Raw genomic sequence first — 18,956 nt, 5'->3', positions numbered from 1 at the left:
ACAATAACTTTTTTGTTGTTACTAAAATTGAACCTCATATCATAAAATAAATCCCTCTCTCCCCATCCTAGCATGTACAAAGTGACATCAATAAAGCATGAATTGGAACTAAATGCTGATAAACTCTTGTCATCCTACTGATAGGTTCAATGAAAATATACCAAATACTCATTCCTTTTCACAATGCAATTAATGCTATAATTTTCTAGAATCATAACATCTTGATTATGCAACATAAATGCATGCTGGCTTAAATAAAGTGTATCTGCCTTGACTTTCCCCTTCTCTGTTAAAAATTTATAAGACATTATTTTCAATATGGTGCCTTGGAAGACAGTAGATTTTGAGCATTTCTAAAGTGGGCTTCATGCTAAAATTATGCATATCTGGTCACATCTCTGAAAAAGCCTGGCGGGGATTCCCAGTGGTATCCAGAAACACACATGCAGGCTTGCAGAATGCAAGGTGAATTTACTAAAACAAATCTATCAACGTATGATTACAATCCCCAACACTGTTGCCTCGGAGCTATCTTGGAGCAGTTCCACAAACTTCACTGGGACTGCTTAAGACCGTGAGATAGCCCTGAGCTGTAGATGCCTGCCCAGAAACATTTATGGCATAAAAATTCAGAAATACTAAGGGAAGTGCACAGGGACACCAAGAAAAAATTGCTGCACAATTCAAGTCTTTATCGTTTTCTCAACGATATGGGTCAATGTGCAAAAGTGGCCCAGAAGGATTTATCAGTTTTGTTCATTTGGGCATAGAAAGCCCACATTTCGGCACAGAAAATCCACAGTTCACAACAGACATACGTTTTTGATCATTTAGCAGCCAGATTCAATTGGATATTAAATCTGGATTTGGCTAACAGGTACATTTGTATCTAAGCACAGGACATGGATATTTAAAATTTTGCTTTAAAAAGCTTTTTAGATGTCCATTTCATTTTTGTGTGTTTGTCCAAAAGTGGCTTTTTAAAAAATCAAAATCATTAGATAATTCCCTTAGCTTGCTTTGTTTGTTCTACATTGACAAATCTGGAATTAATACCTTCCAGTGGATCTCTTTTCATAATGACATTAGGCTTCTTCTGATGCTCACATTCTTTATTTTTTAGGCCATAACCCATGGCATCAATAGCTCAACTCAGGGTAAAGTCAAAAGCTAGTTCTGTCATCTACCATGCACACATGTTATCACAACTGCTTCAAAAGCTTCACTAGAAATAGCAAGTGGAAAACCAAGATGGGTTCAACATAGCAGGTATGAGTCCAATTTTACACAGCCAATATGATTTCAGCCTTAAAATCGCAACACAGTGCAGCCTAAGATCTTGGGTAGCCAGATTTGGCTAGTACAGATGGGAGGTGCAATTCCTTCTCCCTGGTCTATAGAAAGCTGTAGTTTAATTTTGCATGTGCCTTTTTTTTTAAAGGGGGTGGGTGGGAAGTAATCTGTGTATTTTCCTCTTTCAGCTGCAATTAAGGCGGTCTGAATTTGAGGAACCTTTGTGATATTTATTATGCTACTTGTTTCAAATTGTCACTTTCTCCTTTGTAAAGTTGCATATTGCTGTTTGTAAACTTTCATGCAGACTGTTTGAAAGTTAAAATTTGAACATTGTTTCGGAAAGATAGGCCCTGCAGGTTTTAAACAAACAATAAGTAGTTTATTCTCTTACTAGATGTTGATGCAGTTCTGATGGTGGAGTGATAAGAGTGAGGGTGCCCCCATCACCATGCATTTAAAATAACATGTAAAACACAGGAGGCAAACATTTAAAAGCCTTATTTTCACCTGTCTTCTCCACCCAATGCCTCCTCCATTTTTCAGTGTAAGAACTAGAGAAAATCATTGTTCCAACAAATATATTGTTCACTGGTAAACCTACTCTCTTTTGGTGCCAAGTCCCAAATCTAAGTCAAGTCATCAGTGCAACTTAAGTCCAACTTCACAACGAATCCCACAACTCAAGTCCCTATCCCTGGATTTGGCTCTCCTTACGAAGAAGTAATCAAGGCTTAATGGCCTTTTGTAATATTCCTGTTGATTCACAAACACGCAGGCCAAGCATGGAGATGGGCATAAAGCTTAAATACTTCAACTGATAGCGCAAAGCCATGTGAGATCCGGGGCAGATTGTGGATCACACAGGAAGGCTGTTTCACCCAATACTTTCAGGTCCTGCTCCCGCTCTCCTAGTTCTGACCTATACTGATCAGATGATCCCCAGGGAAACAGCTGTCACATTCTTCCTGTCCTATCTCTCTACATCAGAGATAATACTCTACCTGTCTCCTAAGACAGTGGTCCCCAACCTTGGGCCTCCAGATGTTCTTGGACTTCAACTCCCAGAAATCCTGGCCAGCAGAGGTGGTGGTGAAGGCTTCTGGGGATTATAGTCCAAGAACATCTGGAGGCCCAAGGTTGGGGACCACTGTCCTAAGAGACCAGGTCTTCATCACCCTCTTGTTAAAAGAGCCAGACATTATTGAGTAAACTAGATGGGTGCCGGTTTGTGGTTTTGGACTGCAGCTCCAAAAGGACAAAGCTGTACACCTCTAGAATAGAAGTTACTCAAAAAAAAGTAATGCCCCCTTAAAATCTTGGGAGGCATACGAGCTTAGACAGACTTTAAAGCAAAGCATGTTGCTGCTGTACCACTAGAAATGGGCGCAGTTTGGCAGTGTGTGCCAGTGTGTTTGGTGCTTCCCAGCCCTGCCTCCCCTGCTGGGTGCCCCACTCAGAGACAGCGCCTGGGGGAGGCAGGGCAGGGAAGCCAGGGTGCTGCCTCTGAGTGGGCACCTGCCAGGGGAGGTGGGGCTGGGAAGCAGCAGCTTGTCCAAAGCACAAACCAGAGGTTCGTGCCCATCTCTATATACCACCCCACAGTACTTCCAGCAGTTTACAATTGAATTATACAGGCTACACATTGCCCATACACATACGCACACCCACACCCAGCAAGCTAGGTACTCAATTTACTTTTCTCAGAAAGATGGAAGAGTTCTATGTCTAAGGTCCTGCTCATTTCGGTCTGGTCTTCATAAGTCTTGGACCTTTTTGCTCAGGATTTTTTAAAAATCTCTTCATACCAGAACCTGCCTTATGACTGGTGTGATTCTATCATGTCTGTTGCTGAGCCTTAAAAGGTGCCCGTGTTTTGGTCTACAATTTACAGAGCTACCCTCAGCCAGCGTGGCCAACATGTGCGCTGGCCAGAGTAGGGGGTGCCTGGGAAATGTAGTCAAAAAAAGTAAAATCCCCATGTTCTGGTGTTGTTGTTCCATGAAGTGACTTGAAATGACAGAACAGGGCAGGGAAGGCCAAGCCAGGTCAATAGTCTAAAATGCTGCTAGCTTACATTAGCTTATTCCCTTTCAAGGGGCAATTAGGCTAGCTATTGTACAGTATTCCCATTGTGGCAACATATGCCGTTTACCTGTTAATCTTTGATATTTACACTAACAAATACCTGGTGCTGAGCCTGTACCTATTGAACAGGAATAACGACTCATAACTGGGTAAAAATCAAAACCTTATGCTTATTGCTTCAGGAAAGCCATGCAAACATAGCACAGGCTTGCTTACCTATAACTGAGAAACCAACTGAGTCTGCCTAGTCAGTGGCCGAGTTCAAGGCTCATGTAATGAACAAAGAAGCCTCTGAGAAAATAAAAAGTGCAATGCTGAAACTTACTTTCAGAATCAGCGGCAAGGGCTGAGTCGTGTCACTCCCAAATCCACTTGTGTTTTTCACCCAAGACTTTCTTCTTTCTCAGCAGCTGAAGCAGCTATGAGGGTGTGTGTGAGAGTGAGCGCTTAAGGGGCGTTCATAAGTCAAGTGGTGCCTTGACTTACGAACGTCCCGATGTACGAACTTTTGACTTACGAACAGCTCCGTTCGCAAAATTTTGCTTTGAGTTACAAACAAAAAATATCACCAGGAAAGTGGGAAATGGATTTTGGACTGCCTGGTACTGCCTGGTACTGTAATTTTAAAATGTAAAAATTGGTTTAAAAGGTGCTTGGTTTGGTTTAAAGCTGCTTGGTGTTAAAGGTGTTCTGTTTAAAAGGTGTTCTTCCCTCCCTCCCTCCTTTCCTGCTTTTCTTTTAACCTAAGTCATCTCAGATTTTTAAAAAATTCTCCCCCTAGTAGTGGTAGAGGACAGATTAACCAGTTTTGCATTAGTTCCTATGGGAATTAATGCTTTGACTTACAAAGGGTGCCTCTACATACGAACAAAAAACAGCTGGAACAGATGAATTAGGTTTCAATGCATTCCTAGAAGAAATGCTGATTTGACTTACGAATGTTTTGACTTACGAACATCTTCTGGGACGAATTAAGTTCGTAAGTCAAGGCACCACTGTATTTGCTTCAATTAGAACTCCCAGAATCAGCCACCATGGCCAGCGGCTGGTGGATTCTGGGAGTTGTAGTTCTGAACTTTTATCTGACCGTTGGGATGTGAGAAATCCTTGAAGGTCTTCTCCTTTGCCAGGAGAATGCAACAAATGCAGCAAATTAATTCACACGGCAAATAATCCAGAAGTCCAGCTTCTGCCAGTCTCTGCTAAAGTATTCTTGGTGGAAACTGCTCACTTCTTGGGATTCAAGAAGACTATATGAGACTTCTCTGCCTTTTCTCTCCGTGCAACCGATGCAAGGTCTATTAAAACAAGACTATTAATTAGAAAGCTGCTAGTCAATGCAAGTTTAGTTATTATGGTGCTCGAGCCAGACAGAGTGTTCCTGTGAGGGAAAAGTGAAGCTAATGAAAGCAAAGGTAGAAGCCCTTATAAAAACAAAATACTTGTGAGAACTTGTTTCTCCAGAGTGGGTGGGTTCTCTCCAGCTGGCAAGTTCTCAAGTACCGAAAGAACAAACCAGTTATGTACCAAGCATTCATAATAAATATGCAGACACTGCTGGAATACAGAATATGTCTGGTGCAAAATGGAAGCCCACTTTCAGATGCAGCATGGGGGGGGGGGGGGAGAAAAGTGGGAAAGAATATGCCTTTGTTCTTGGTTATAATTACATACATTTCCCACGCAGTTGAAATCATTTCAGACCAGTATTTACCACTATTATGTTTTTACTTCTGAGCGCTGAAATTCAGTTTGTTTTGTTTTATGAAATGAGTGAGAAGCTGATGCAGTACTTCCCGAGACGCACAAGAAATAAGAGGCTTTCTTGCTTTTTCAGTTCAATTTGCTTCCCCAAAATAATGTTGTCAGCATTCTTTTCTAAGTGGTCCTTGCATTATTTTACTGTTGTTGTTGGTGGTGGTGGTTTTTGTTTGTTTTTAACTTGTCACCTAATTTAGTTTTCTTGTGCTTTTCGTCTCCAGTACATCAATTATGTACTGCCAAGGCCCAAGAGGTAGTGCGGTAATCGGGAGATAACCCTCCCCCTGCAGCATTAGGACATGAAACAGGAGCTAGGCAGACTGCCTCCCTCCAGCTGTGAGACTGAAATACCACCACCCCCCCCGCCTAGCAGCTAGGGTTTTTTTTTTTAAATGCTCCTGAAGAAATGTGTGTGGAACAAGAATAATTGTTATTATCCATTTTTCTTTCATCTGCAGCACTCATTAGTCAATCATACAATTTTCTTGATCCAGATTATTCTTAGGTGACTGGCCTGCAGTCATGATTTTGGCTCACTTCCAATAAGTTTGTAACATTCAGATCCTCCTCCATATTCCTACCACTCTGGGGCTCCTCTCGTATGACGATGAGCCGCAGCCACCACAGCTGATCTATCCACCAAGAACAGCACCTGCAGCCCTCCAGCGAACATGCCTTAACTTCCCCTTTGGCAAGTCCAGGCCCTTTGACCTCCATTACAGGACATTTTCTTGTGCTGGGGATCAAATGGTGGGACCATCAAGCCTACAGACCCCACTCTCTTTTTCCAATATATTTGTCACACAGTTGCTAATCTCAACACCAACTTCAACTGTCAGGGGAGCAGCATAGATCAAATAATGCCTACGTTTCAAGAAGTGGCTCAGAATATTTCCATTAATTCCTCATTTGTACAGTTTCCATCCATTCCTCTCCATACACCTAATGCATCATCCATCCCTGCATCTACTCTCCAGGAGCAGGTCTCTGATCAATCAACTGGAAGTTTAATTGCAATGCAAGCCCTTTTGCAGCATATTCTAGTGTCAACAACTGATGGCAATATAGAAGTCAGGAATGTCCATAATCCTCCACTCAACTGGTTTCATGGTCTTGTAGATGGACATCCCTGGACTGAGGAACATGCCAGACTCAGTCCAAGCTCATCCCTGGACTGAGGAACAAGCCAGTTATGTACTCATAACTCCAGTTGTATAGACATTCAGCAACGAAAAACAGCCCTTATGATTCCTGCAAACAAAAACAAGTCATTAGACAAACCAATCTTTGGCTTGAAGAACAACAACAAAACAATTGGTAATTTTAAATAAACTTCCTCAGTTGCTGATAAGAAAGAGTATAAAAGTTTTGTAACTGCGCCAGGAGGGTGTACTCCTCTTGTCTTTGACTTGGTGTATCTTTACTGGTAAAATAAACTGTTTCAGTTTCCCTAACTCAATTCATTCTTTGCTTCTATTCTTCACCATGACAACAAACGTCTGGTGTTAATTTTGCCGCTACAGTCTAAAACAAACCAGGCTACCTAGATTCCCCTTAGCTCATGTTGAAGGTCTGGCCTGGAAAAGTTATAATTCAGACTACAAGTCCCAAAATCCTTTGAGCTTGCTGCTGGAGGTGGTGGTGGAGGATCTGGGAATTGTAGACCAGAACAATAACTTTTTAAAGGGCTGCTGCTTCTAATAGATAACATTCTGAAATAGCAATACAGGTAAAAGCAAAATAGAAATAAAAAGTTAAAAAAGAGACAAAAATTTGGTGAAAAAGACTAACTTTTATAATGTTTTTTAATGTGAGCTTTCAGTTTCATCAAACATAAGAACCATATTGGTGTATTTCAAAGTGGGCTTTCATTGAATCGGATATCACAGAGACAAAAATTCTGTTTTAAGACATTTTTGGACTTTCATTCCATCAAGAAATCTTCTAGAGGTGAGCTAAGATGGCTTTATGGAGGAAAGGGACATCAAGAACCCATTCTCTTTTAATTAGTTTTGATGTTGCTATCTCCTGACTAGGGGGATAAAGGCTGACCTGGTCATTCTTTCTGGCTTTCCATTGGAAGGAAAGCAAATCGTTGCAGAGTCCTGCCAGCAGTACAGTTTGTACATTAAAACATAAAAATAATAATGTGGTACTTGTAAAAGATTCTGCGTTTTGTTCAGCCTTACTGCAGAACATATCAGAATTATTGATTTTGGTGATGGTTCAGGTGGCTTTAAAAGGGAATAAAATACATTCATGGAGAAGTCTATCAACAATAGCCCAGACAGATAAATAGAATCTCCATGGTTCAGTTGGTGTCATCATTCCTTCTAATAGCTAAACTAGCTGGTTGAGTGGCAACAGGATCAAAGCCCAAATGGAGCCACTGAAAAACTAGAAGAAAGTATTAGCATCTCAGGTGAACCCTGAGATATGGAGGAGAGCAAAAGAAATTAAAAAAAAAATCCAAGAGGTTAAGAAAAAAAATGGTGCTGATACAGTAAACACATAGGTTGAAAGAAAAAGACGGAAAGCAGGAAGGGAAAAGTAAGAGTGAATTTGTCCACTTCAGTGCTAGGATCCTGGAGGAGCACACAACCCTTTGTCTCTCCGAAGAGGGATTTTCGGGAAGCCAAGGGGTTTCCAGGTAAGGCTTCCTTTTTGAAGACTAATCAGCTGATGCCAGTTTTGAAAAAGGACCATTCTGGGCTAGGTTGGCCAAGGGTGACTTGCGGTGCAACCAAGGCTTGGTTACACAATGAAAATAAATTGGGAGAAGGATTGAGGATTTTGAATTCTGTTTACAGTCGTCGCCGTTTAGTTGTGTCAGACTCTTCGTGACCTCATGGACCAGAGCACGCCAGGCCCTCCCGTCTTCCACTGTCTCCCAGAGTTGTGTCAAATTCATGTTGGTCGCTTCGATGACACTGTCCAACCATCTCATCCTCTGTCGTCCCCTTCTCCTCTTGCCTCCACACTTTCCCAACATCAGGGTCTTTTCCAGGGAATCTTCTCTTCTCATGAGATGGCCAAAGTATTGGAGCCTCAGCTTCAGGATCTGTCCTTCCAGTGAGCACTCGGGGTTGATTTCCTTTAGAATTGATAGGTTTGTTCTCTTTGCAGTCCAGGGGACTCTCAAGAGCCTCCTGTATGGAAGTGAGAGCTGGACCATAAAGAAAGCTGACCGCCGAAGAATTGATGCTTTTGAATTGTGGTGCTGTTTAAAGTCATGTGGTGGTAATTTGGTTTTTGGGTTGGTGTGTGCATCCTCTTGGGAAAACTTTAAATCCATTTTAAAACTGAGTTGTATGTTGGTCAAGGGGGCCGCACAGACTTTCAGAATTGTTTCATTGAGGCTTTGCCCTCCACCTGCCCACCCTCATGCCGGCTGCCTCTCACAGCCATTAGCCACTGCTGCTGGGTTGTTGCTGTTATTCAAAAACTCCAGGCAAAGTCAAAATTATAAAAAAATATTGACTGGCGTTATATAACAGATACAAGTTTTAACCAAAAACCTAAGTATCTGTTAAATATTGGTGCAGTATATATGCTGCTCCTAATATTTAATATTGCTGTTTTTTGTAGCTCTGATGGTGTGATTTCTGATATCTGCAGCTCCTTATAGGTCTGCGTGAAATTCCTTGATAGAGTTCCCATAGCCCTAATGACTACGGGGGACCACTGAAGTGTGTTTCTTCCAGAGGCGAGATGTTTCAATGGCCAGGTCTCTGTACTTTGTTAGTTTTTCGCAATTCTTTATTTTCAGCTCTGGCATCCCCTTGAATTGCAATGTCAATGATCCGGACATTTCTTAATTCTATTATTACTACTACATTGCCATCGTCATCATCATTGTTGTTGCTGCTGTTGTTGTTGTTTCTTGCAATCTGGCATAGTGCTAGCTCAGTATGACAGATAGAAAAAAAATTAAAACTTAAATAAATTTTACAATTTACCCTGCATCTTCACACATGCACATGGAGACAGATAAACAGACACACGCAGAGAGGGGGGGTAGAGAAGGAGAGGGAGACTAGATGGGCACTTCTAGACTTGCTAGGTGGACACGCACATGCACGCACACACACACACACACACACACACACACACACACACACACACACACACACACACACACACACACACACACACACACACACACACACACACACACATCCATCCCAGCTGGAGAAGAAGAGGGAGCAAGGTAGGGCAAGGCAGGGCTGAAAATGACGAAAGACATCGACTACACTGACACTTCTAGGCTTGTCAATGAGGAAGAAAAATAAAACACACACAAAGAGAAGGGATGGAGAAGTATTGGGAACAAGGAACGGCCATCCAGAACTGGCAAGAGGGAAGGCATATCAATAAGTGGCAAACCCCACAGACACAATTTATACCGAGGCATTCACATATGCCAAAATGATTCAAAATAAATACATTTTACAAGCATTTAAAATAAATGATCCTCTTGCAGCAGAGCAAAATACCTCACTTTCCAACCAAAGGGGGGAAAAATACACTTCCCAGGCAAACAAATACCCACACTCCCATGTCTATTGTGTAGTCACTTTAAAAAAAATCTCAAACATGTCAAACCCAGTTCAAATGCAGATGTTGTTGTTTTTCCCCTAAGTGTAACCATGCTCTATGTCACCTTTTGAAGGGCCCGTGTCTGGTTCAATCTATTTTCCAGTGACCAGAGAACACATAGGAGGATGTGAACCAGCCCAACCCCGATCCATGCCCACTCTGGATATTTTCAGTCCAGTAGCAAAGCTGCTCCTTTTATTTTTTATTCATTAATTTATTTATTGAAGCTTGTTGGAATTGATCCAGGACCCCATCACATGTGGAAGAAAAGGTCACTTTAAAGATCACCCCCAGCAAAGCAACCCTTATGGTGAGATCCATCACTGTCTTTATGGGCATCCTCGGCTTCTGATGTTCCCCATGTACAGAGGGGGAACAGCAACACACAGCTAGACATATTAAGAATCAGTCAATCTGTTGATTTCGGTTCTTTTCAGGCCAGAACTGGGTTAGAGATAACCTGTAATTAGAGATGAAAGAATGTTAATGTTGCAGAATCAGACTTCAAAGGAGCCTCCTGCTTAAGTCCTAAAGACCAATCATCAAAAGAAGAAAGAAAGAAAGGGGGAATAAGCAAGTTAATTTGCATATTCCCAGAGGTGAGAAAAACTCCTGCTGTGACACAGAGGCCAGAAAAAGAGGCTACAGATAATCTATAACTATCCCCAGAGGTAAGAGAAGCTCATAATGGGACCTCACACCCTTGTAATAGTTAAAGATTTTCCTCTTCTTGACAAACACACACACTTCTGTTTCTGGCCTTAGACACTCGCATTAGTTCATGATTTTCTCCGTCCAGTCATGGGCCGCCTCTAACGTCTGTTTCTGGCTTGAGTTTTCCATTTCTTCATGTTTAATTTTGGTCAGTCCAATACAGTAAAACCTTGAGGTTCTGTTGAGTCAGCCACACAAGGGATGACAATATATTTGATGCCACGACTGAGGAGGAGAACTTTACTCAATTAAAATATTTCATTTGAGTGACCTCACATTTCTCCTGTACTGGAGAAAATACACAAGAATAGAACACCCTAAAATCTGTGGTTCAAGAGTCCTGGTTTTGTCTGGAAGCAGTTTCCACAGATCGTGACCGTAACCTTGGGCCAGTGGATCAGGTACTTTTTGACACTTACGTTATCCACCTTTTGCGGGCTAATCAAGTGCATTTATTTATTATATATTTATTTCATACATTCCTACACCACTCAGCTTAGTGACATGCACAACTCTGGAGGGTCTGCAACACCTTAAACCCAACCCTTCCCCTATCCCTCCCAAAAACCCCATAACAACAAACAAATTAAATAATTAAAAAAATCTAAGAACTAACCTGAAAACACTAAAAGCACTAAAGATGGCAGTAAGGATGGATTAAACCAGGTCCCGCATACACTTCAAGGAAGACTATTATTAAATGCTTTCTTAAAAAGCTTCCTCATAAAATGTATTCCCCACCCTTTAATGCATATTTGATCATCCTATAAGGATCTAATCAATATGCTGCTTGTTATAGCTTGCTTAAGAGTAACTATGTGCTAGATAATTTTAGAGGGACTCTCTTTGAATGTTAGTTAGTTAGAGTGGGATCTGTTGCTCTCTTGAAAAACTAACACATAGCATGAAATCTAAATGCAATTGCTAGACCTAAATAAGATAAATCTAGTGACGGGACCAATTGCTGATTGGGAAGACTACACATGTGAATCCCATTGATTCAGTGTGTCTACACTAGATGGAACTAGCAATTGGAATTAGGCCAACAACTCATTAAAAGCATTGAAAAAAGGAGACGCCTTTCCTGACATGTGGCATTCATTCAATCTGTACAGCAATAAGAATTCCCTGACACATGGTTTTCCTGTTAGAAAAGTAAGGTTTTGGAAAATTACCTTTTGAGAGCTGGCTAAATTGGTGCTCAACTGATGTATTGGGTTTTTCTGACTACCCAACAAACAGCAATTGGCTGGTGCTGAAGGGAGTGTGATTGCGCCAAGCAAAGCAGTGTGCTGGAATAATGCTCCTTGTACATCATCTTCTCCAGTAAAGAACAGCAACAGTGGCACTGGGGAGTGAGATTTGGTAGCAGTGGCAGTGCTGCTGATGGTGGCAGCCCATGGCAAGCCATATCTGGTCCATTCTGAAGACTTCTGGTTGCTGTGGGAGGCCTGAAGAGATAGATGGGGATTAAGTGCTATTTCGGTGGTTCGTGCTGATTCGTTTCTTGACTGAACAGGTGTTGGCCAATTCCCAGCCCTGCCTCCCCTGACAGGTGCCCACTCAGAAGTAGTGCCCAGAGAAGGAAGGGCAGGAAAGCTAGGGCACTGCCTTTGAGTGGGTGCCCATCAGAGGAGGCAGGGCTGGGAAGTGCCAAGCACTTGTTCGGACAAAAAACCCGAACCGTCTCTACTTGCTTGTCGAAAAGTGAGCATCTACTGCAACATTTTGTGACAAGCCCCGCTTACATTTCAGATGCAGTTTTGAGCTCCATAGTACCTAAATACACAACAGACATCTCCCCGCTCTGCAGTCAGTGAAAATCTTGCTCTTCCTGTATAAGTTGATAGGCAGGCTATAGTTATCGGCTAGGAACGTTCAGGGCCAGCCCAACCATTTGGCAGAGAGACTCCTAGCTCTCTCATCTGTCAAATGGTGGGAGGAGGTAGCAAACTGCTGGAAGACAGGATTATGACCTCCCCTCTGCAATCTATAAATTAATCCTTTTTTTGTCTGTCTTAAACACTGTGGGTGCGTCCAGCAACTGATTTTTTTAAAAAATGAATTGCTGGCTCTGGAGACTTTCAGAGTTGGTAATTCATATTTTATTTGTTGGGTGGGGGGACCAAATATTTTGGTGTGGAATTGGGGTCTGTTGAAGCTGCAGAGACAGTCTCCGGAGGACCCAGATGCTGGGGGGCAGGGGTGGAATTGCCTCTCCTGCATTTAGATGCAACAAGAGACAACTGGCCCATCAGGAGGGTTTGAGAAATCTGAGCTGCAAGTCCAGTTGAATTGCCTGCACAGAATGGAGCAGGGAGCCATCCTGTTCTTCACCAGAAGCAGCAAAATGTTCTGGACGGAGTTTGCTAATAAGCATACAATATTAATGTGCAGGACGTCTAGTGGGGCAGAATTCCAGGGCCTGAGTCGGCAGTAGATTGAAGCAAATGCAGTGGTCCTCAAATGCAATAGAGCTAACCCTCCACTTTTGAAATAAGTGGTGTAACCTAATACATATCATTACCATCTAAAAAGCCCCCCTCCAATCCCTCCCATGCACACCCAATGTTATCCAATGTTGGAAGATAAGCAGGGTCAGACCAAGTTAGTCACTGGATAAGAGATGGCGAGAGAATCCCAGGGATCTGCAAGTAGGGCTAGGAAAGTCATTGCTGCCAGTCAGAGTTGACAATATTGGGCTCTATACAGACCAATAGCCTGATGCAACATCAAACCGCTTCCTCTGAATTTAAGATCCAAACTAGAAGTCATAGACGTGCAACACTTCAAGCACATGGAAAGATACATGCAAGAGACACAATTAGATCAATACTGGACCACTCTTTATTCTAGATCAGTGGTTGACAGCCTTGGGTCCCCATGGTGGTCTTGGACTCAAATTCCCAAAAGCCTTCACCACTTGCTGTGCAGGCCAGGATTTCTGGGCACTGTAGTCCAAGAACGTCTGGAGACCCAAGATTGAGAGCCAGTGTTCTAGATCCTCAGAAAGCGGAAAGGAAGAATGGAAAGACGAGCTCAGAAAAGACTGACACATGGGAAGAGTGCAAGAGACGTTGGTGGTTGCCACCCCCTCCGACACACGAAAAAGCTCATCATGATGATATGTGTAAATAAGACACAACTGACAGCTCTCATAATGACATCTCACTACTTGACTATTTTCAGATTCGGCACAAGTGTCGTTAAGGATTTTTCAGCCCAGATCTGCAAGGAAGAGCTGTAGCAGACAGACATGTGTGCACATTTAGTCTACAATGGAAACCCCAGGAAAAGAAGAATCCTAGTTTTTCCTAACAACCAGTAGCATCATTTGTGTTGTATATCAATAGAGACAAGAAGAGTAAAATTAGGCTTTTTTAAAAAACCACTTTCTCAAGTCCTAAAAGCTGGCTGGATAGCTCAGTGGTTTAGGCATCTGGCTGTGGAGCCAGAGGTCGGGAGAAGAGCCAGCCTGGGTGGCCTTGGGCAAGCTGCACAGTCCTAGGGCTCCCCCTAGAGGAAGGGGGTGGTAAACCACTTCTGAGTATTCTCTACCTAGGAAACCCTAGGAAGGATCGCCATAATGCAGAATTGACTTGACAGCATGCAATTATTTCTTCTTCTTCTTCTTCTTCTTCTTCTTCTTCTTCTTCTTCTTCTTCTTCTTCTTCTTCTTCTTCTTCTTCTTCTTCTTCTTCTTCTTCTTCTCCTTCTCCTTCTCCTTCTTCTTCTTCTTCTTCTTCTTCTTCTTCTTCTTCTTCCATCTCAGAGGACCTCTCATGGACTATAAATGCCAACATGCTAATGAAGAAGGCACAGAAGAGGCTGTATTTCCTGAGAATGCTCAGCAAGTTAAATTTATCTCACATTTACTTCTGTCATACTATCGTAGCACCATTGAGAGTGTCCTAACCTATGGCATTCTGGCATGGTTTGGGAGTAGCTCTGTAGCGGACAAAAAAGCTCTACAGACAGCCATTAAAATTGCCCAGAATATCATCAGGCTCCAGCTACCAACCCTGGATGACATCTTCACATCCCGCTGTCTAAGGAAGTCACACAGCATCCTAAGAGACTCTTCCCATCCTGCTTATAACTTTTTTGAACTGTTACCGTCTGGCAGAAGATATAGAACAATTAAGACTCGGACCACACGTTTTCTGAATAGTTTTTATCCCAGAGCTATAATTGCAATTGATAATGAGCTTAAAGACCACCAGTAGTGAATAATTAGTTGGACTGTGTTACTTGGCCTGCGGTGTAGATGTTTGTATTTTTAGTGGGGGACTTTTAAAACAGCCCCGTATCTCCAAAGAGATTTATGGGGGTGCAGGAAATCGGGACGAGTAAGAAAACCAGACAAACTTCTAACTGCTGAGCAGAGCCAATTGAACTCAGCCAAGTTCTGTCTAAATTTTCTTCCTCAGAGGCCAATCTCCTTATTAAGAAAGCAACACAGTCATAACCATGAGATATACTCAGAATGATTTGGCTCTGAAAGTTTGGTAGCAAACCCACGTGGCCAATTAGACATTCAGCTGGTCTGTTCAAGAAACAAAGCTTCTACATAGAAATCAATCATTACTGTTTTATTAAAAAGAATTACTTTAGAAAAGGTTTCAGTTGATAGTAAATTAAGTCAGTAGGTACATTTTCATTCAAGACCAACGGAACACACCACTCCCCCAGTCCAGCTAAAAAAATAAAGAAATGAAACTATGCTAACTAACAAAAAGCATAAATCATCCATCTCACGTGTCTGGGGTCTTCAAAGGCTGATGCTAGATGAAAACCAGTCCATTATGGGAAAAACACGTGTCTGCCCCTTTCTCAGGCAAACTCCATCTTTCTTCTCTCCTCCTTACTCTTCCTTCTTCTTCCCAGAATGCCTCCTGGGTCTTGTTGTGCCGCCTAACTTTCTCAGGGAGCTTCAGTTGTTATCATTCTTTGTGGCAGAATTATTTTGACTATGAAACTCTCTGCTCTCCGCTCATCTTAGCAACGAGATAATCAGAGAGCGAAGCTTCTCTGAAACAGCATTGAAAACTTTCCTACTACAGAACAGACTTTAAATCAAAATGGATGCTATTGGGACAATCTTAGGACTACATATCCCATTCTAATACACATAAAAACACAAATCATCACATGCCCCCCCTGATTATCGTTAAAATTCAGAGCAGTTAATCTGATCTAATTTTAAGAAATCAAGTAAAAGTAACTAAAAAGTAATTCAAAGTAATTAACTGGTTACATCTCAAAATTCAACTACAGATTAACTAGTACAATACTGAAACATAGCACACTGTTGAATACATTGTTTCAACGTTCAGGTTCATAAGAATCTTCACAGTACATTCTAGAAAGACCATCTGCCACTACATTCAATTTTCCAGGAATGTGTTGAACTTCAAAATCAAAATCTTGCAATGCTAGACTCCATCTCAACAATTTTTGGTTGTGAGATTTCATCTTCTGCAACCAAACTAAAGCTCTGTGATCTGTTTGGAGTGTAAACTTACGACCCCATAGGTAAGGTCGAAGTAGATTGAGAGACCAAAATATAGAAAGAGCTTCTTTTTCAGGTACTGCGTAACTTCTCTCTCTATCCAAGAGTTTTCTAGAGAAGTATGAGATAGGGTAAAGGTTCCCATCTTCTCCTTGCTGTAACAAAACAGCTCCCAGTCCTAATTCAGAAGCATCAGTTTGTAAAATGAATGGTTTGTCAAAATCAGGGGATTTCAGTATAGGTGCATCCATAATCTTAGCTTTTAAAGCTTCAAAGGCACCTTGACACTCTGGTGTCCACTTTACCTTGACAGGCTGTCTCTTCCTAGTGAGCTCTGTCAGAGGAGAAGCCAAATGACTGAAATCAGGAATGAATTTTCTGTAGTAGCCAACTAGGCCCAAAAACGAGCGTACCTGTTTCTTAGTTTTTGGAATAGGCCAATCATTAATAGATTGTACTTTTGCTTGCAAAGTCTGAATTTCTCCTTGCCCAATCAAATGACCTAAGTACATGACTTTTCCTTGCATCCACTGACACTTGCTGGCTTTGACTGTCAATCCTGCTTGTTGAAGTCTGGACAAAACAGTTTCAATATGAGACATGTGAGAATCAAAATCAGAACTGAAAATGGCAACATCATCAAGATAAGCACTTGCAAAAGGTAAACCTTGTAAAAGTTTGTCTATCATCCTTTGAAATGACGCACCTGCATTCTTCAAACCAAATGGCAATCTGCGGAAACGGAAAGTTCCCACGTGCGTGATGAAAGCGGTCTTATCTCGTGAATCTTCAGCCAAATCTAGCTGCCAATAAGCATTCTTTAGATCAAGAATGCTGATAAACTTAGCCTTTGAAAGATGTTCAATTAAATCATCCATTCTAGGCAATGGGTATGGATCTGGAACAGTAACACTGTTTAACTTTCTGTAATCAACACAAAATCTTACTTCCTCGAGAATTTCACCCAAAGCGTTACGTTTTGGCACCAGAACCACCGGAGAAGCCCAAGGGGAGAATGACGGTTCAATCACCCCCAAAGATAACATCTTTTGTATCTCTTGTTCAATTTGGATAGCATGATTACCAATTGCTCTATATGGGCTAGACCGTATGGGCTGGGCATTGTTCTCAGTAGTTATCACATGACTGATCAATTTGGTGTAACCTGGTTTATCTGAAAACACATCTTGGTATTGTTCTAAAATTTGAAACAACCTTTCTTTCTGATCAACGGTACCTGTTAAAACAAGATTATCAGACCATGTACCTGCATCTTGCAATTCAGACAACATATCAATAGGTTCATTTGCAGCATGAAAATATTCAGCATGACATTGAAAAACCATTGCAGATCTATCTTTGTACAGTTTCAAACTATTGACATGGTAAAGAACAGGTTTCTTATTAGAATCCAACATTTTGACAAGATAATTGACATTTCCCAATTTTTGAACAATTTCACCTGGACCTTCCCAGACAACTTCTAGCTTAGAAGGTCTGAGTGGGTTCAGAACAAGTACCAAATCACCCACAGAAAATTCCCTGTGTCTAGATCTCTTGTCGTGGAAGAACTTCTGACTTGCTTGAGCGTCCAACAAATTGTCTCTGGCTAACTCCTGGACAGCCAAGAGTTTCTCTTGAAGTTTTCTAACAAAATCAGCAACTGGCACAGTACTACTTTTAACCACACCTTCCCAATTGGATTTCAGGAAGTCCAATGGTCCTTGTAGATTTCTTCCAAACACCACCTCACTTGGAGAAAAGCCACCTAGTGAAGAATGAGCTGAGCTACGGTAAGCAAACAAAGCAAAAGGCAAAAGCTCATCCCAAATGTTTCCATATTCTTGGGTCAAAGTTTTAATCATCCTAAGCAAAGTTTGTTGACCTCTTTCCACCATACCATGAGATTGAGGATGATGGGCCGTGGAAAAACTGATGGTTATTCCACTTATCTCGCAGATCTTACGCATAAGTTCACTTGTAAAGGCTCCTGCTTGATCACAAATTATTTTGGATGGTACTCCAATACGCGAGCACAAGTCCACGATGATTCTAGCTATGGTGGTAGCTGTCAGGTTGCTAATAGCGTAAGCCTCGATCCACCTACTGGCAGAACAGATGAAAGAAATGATGTATTTCTTCTTAGATTTAGTAGGAACAAAAGGTCCTAGCACATCCATTTGCAAACACTGGAACACTTGGTCAGGAATTTCCATAATCTGCATTTCGGCCTTTACCTTGTCAGTTTGATGGCCTGTGCGTTGGCAATAGTCACAAGAACTGACATAGTCCTTTACAGTTTTTGAAATACCAGGCCAGTAAAAATGTTGAGAAATCCTCTTTAGGGTTTTTTGTATTCCCTGGTGCCCACTACTTGGATGGTCATGAGCCATTTCTAGTATTCTCAGTCTATATTCAGTAGGCACGACTAACTGTTGAACAGGTTGGGCATCCAAGTTGGATTTGGGGAAATATTCTCTGTACAAAAGTCCATTTTCTCCCCACAGGAAACTAACTTGCTGATGCGCAGGGCGTTCAGCATAGTTGTCTGCTTGTGACCTCAAAGAAGCTAGAGAGGGATCATTAAGTTGCTTCAGTCTAAAGTCCTCTGATCCCTTAGGTATCACCTCCTCCATTTTAGTTTCTGTTGTAGCTGCATTATCAGGTTTGGTCACAAGAGGCTGCTGTTGGGTAAGGTCTCCATCTGAGCTATCCTCAGTGGATTCCTGCTCCTGTTCAGGATCATGCATCTCCCTACTTTGAGAACGCGTAACTACCGACATAGAAGTTGCATTTTGACTCTGCATGTGATCCAAAAAAGCAAGATCATTTCCAAGAAGGAAATCAGGTTTTCCCTCATGGGTTAAAATATGTTTTGCACCTGACCAGCTCTTATACGAAATTTTGACATAAGCTAAAGGAATGAAACGCTGATCAGTCTCTACAGATCCATAAGTTTTTACTGGACACCTCAGGTTGTTCAAGATTA

Source organism: Pogona vitticeps, chromosome 12 (genome assembly GCF_051106095.1).
Source record: "Pogona vitticeps strain Pit_001003342236 chromosome 12, PviZW2.1, whole genome shotgun sequence".
NCBI classification, from domain to species: Eukaryota; Metazoa; Chordata; class Lepidosauria; order Squamata; family Agamidae; genus Pogona; species Pogona vitticeps.
Note: the sequence above shows the minus strand (reverse complement) of the source record.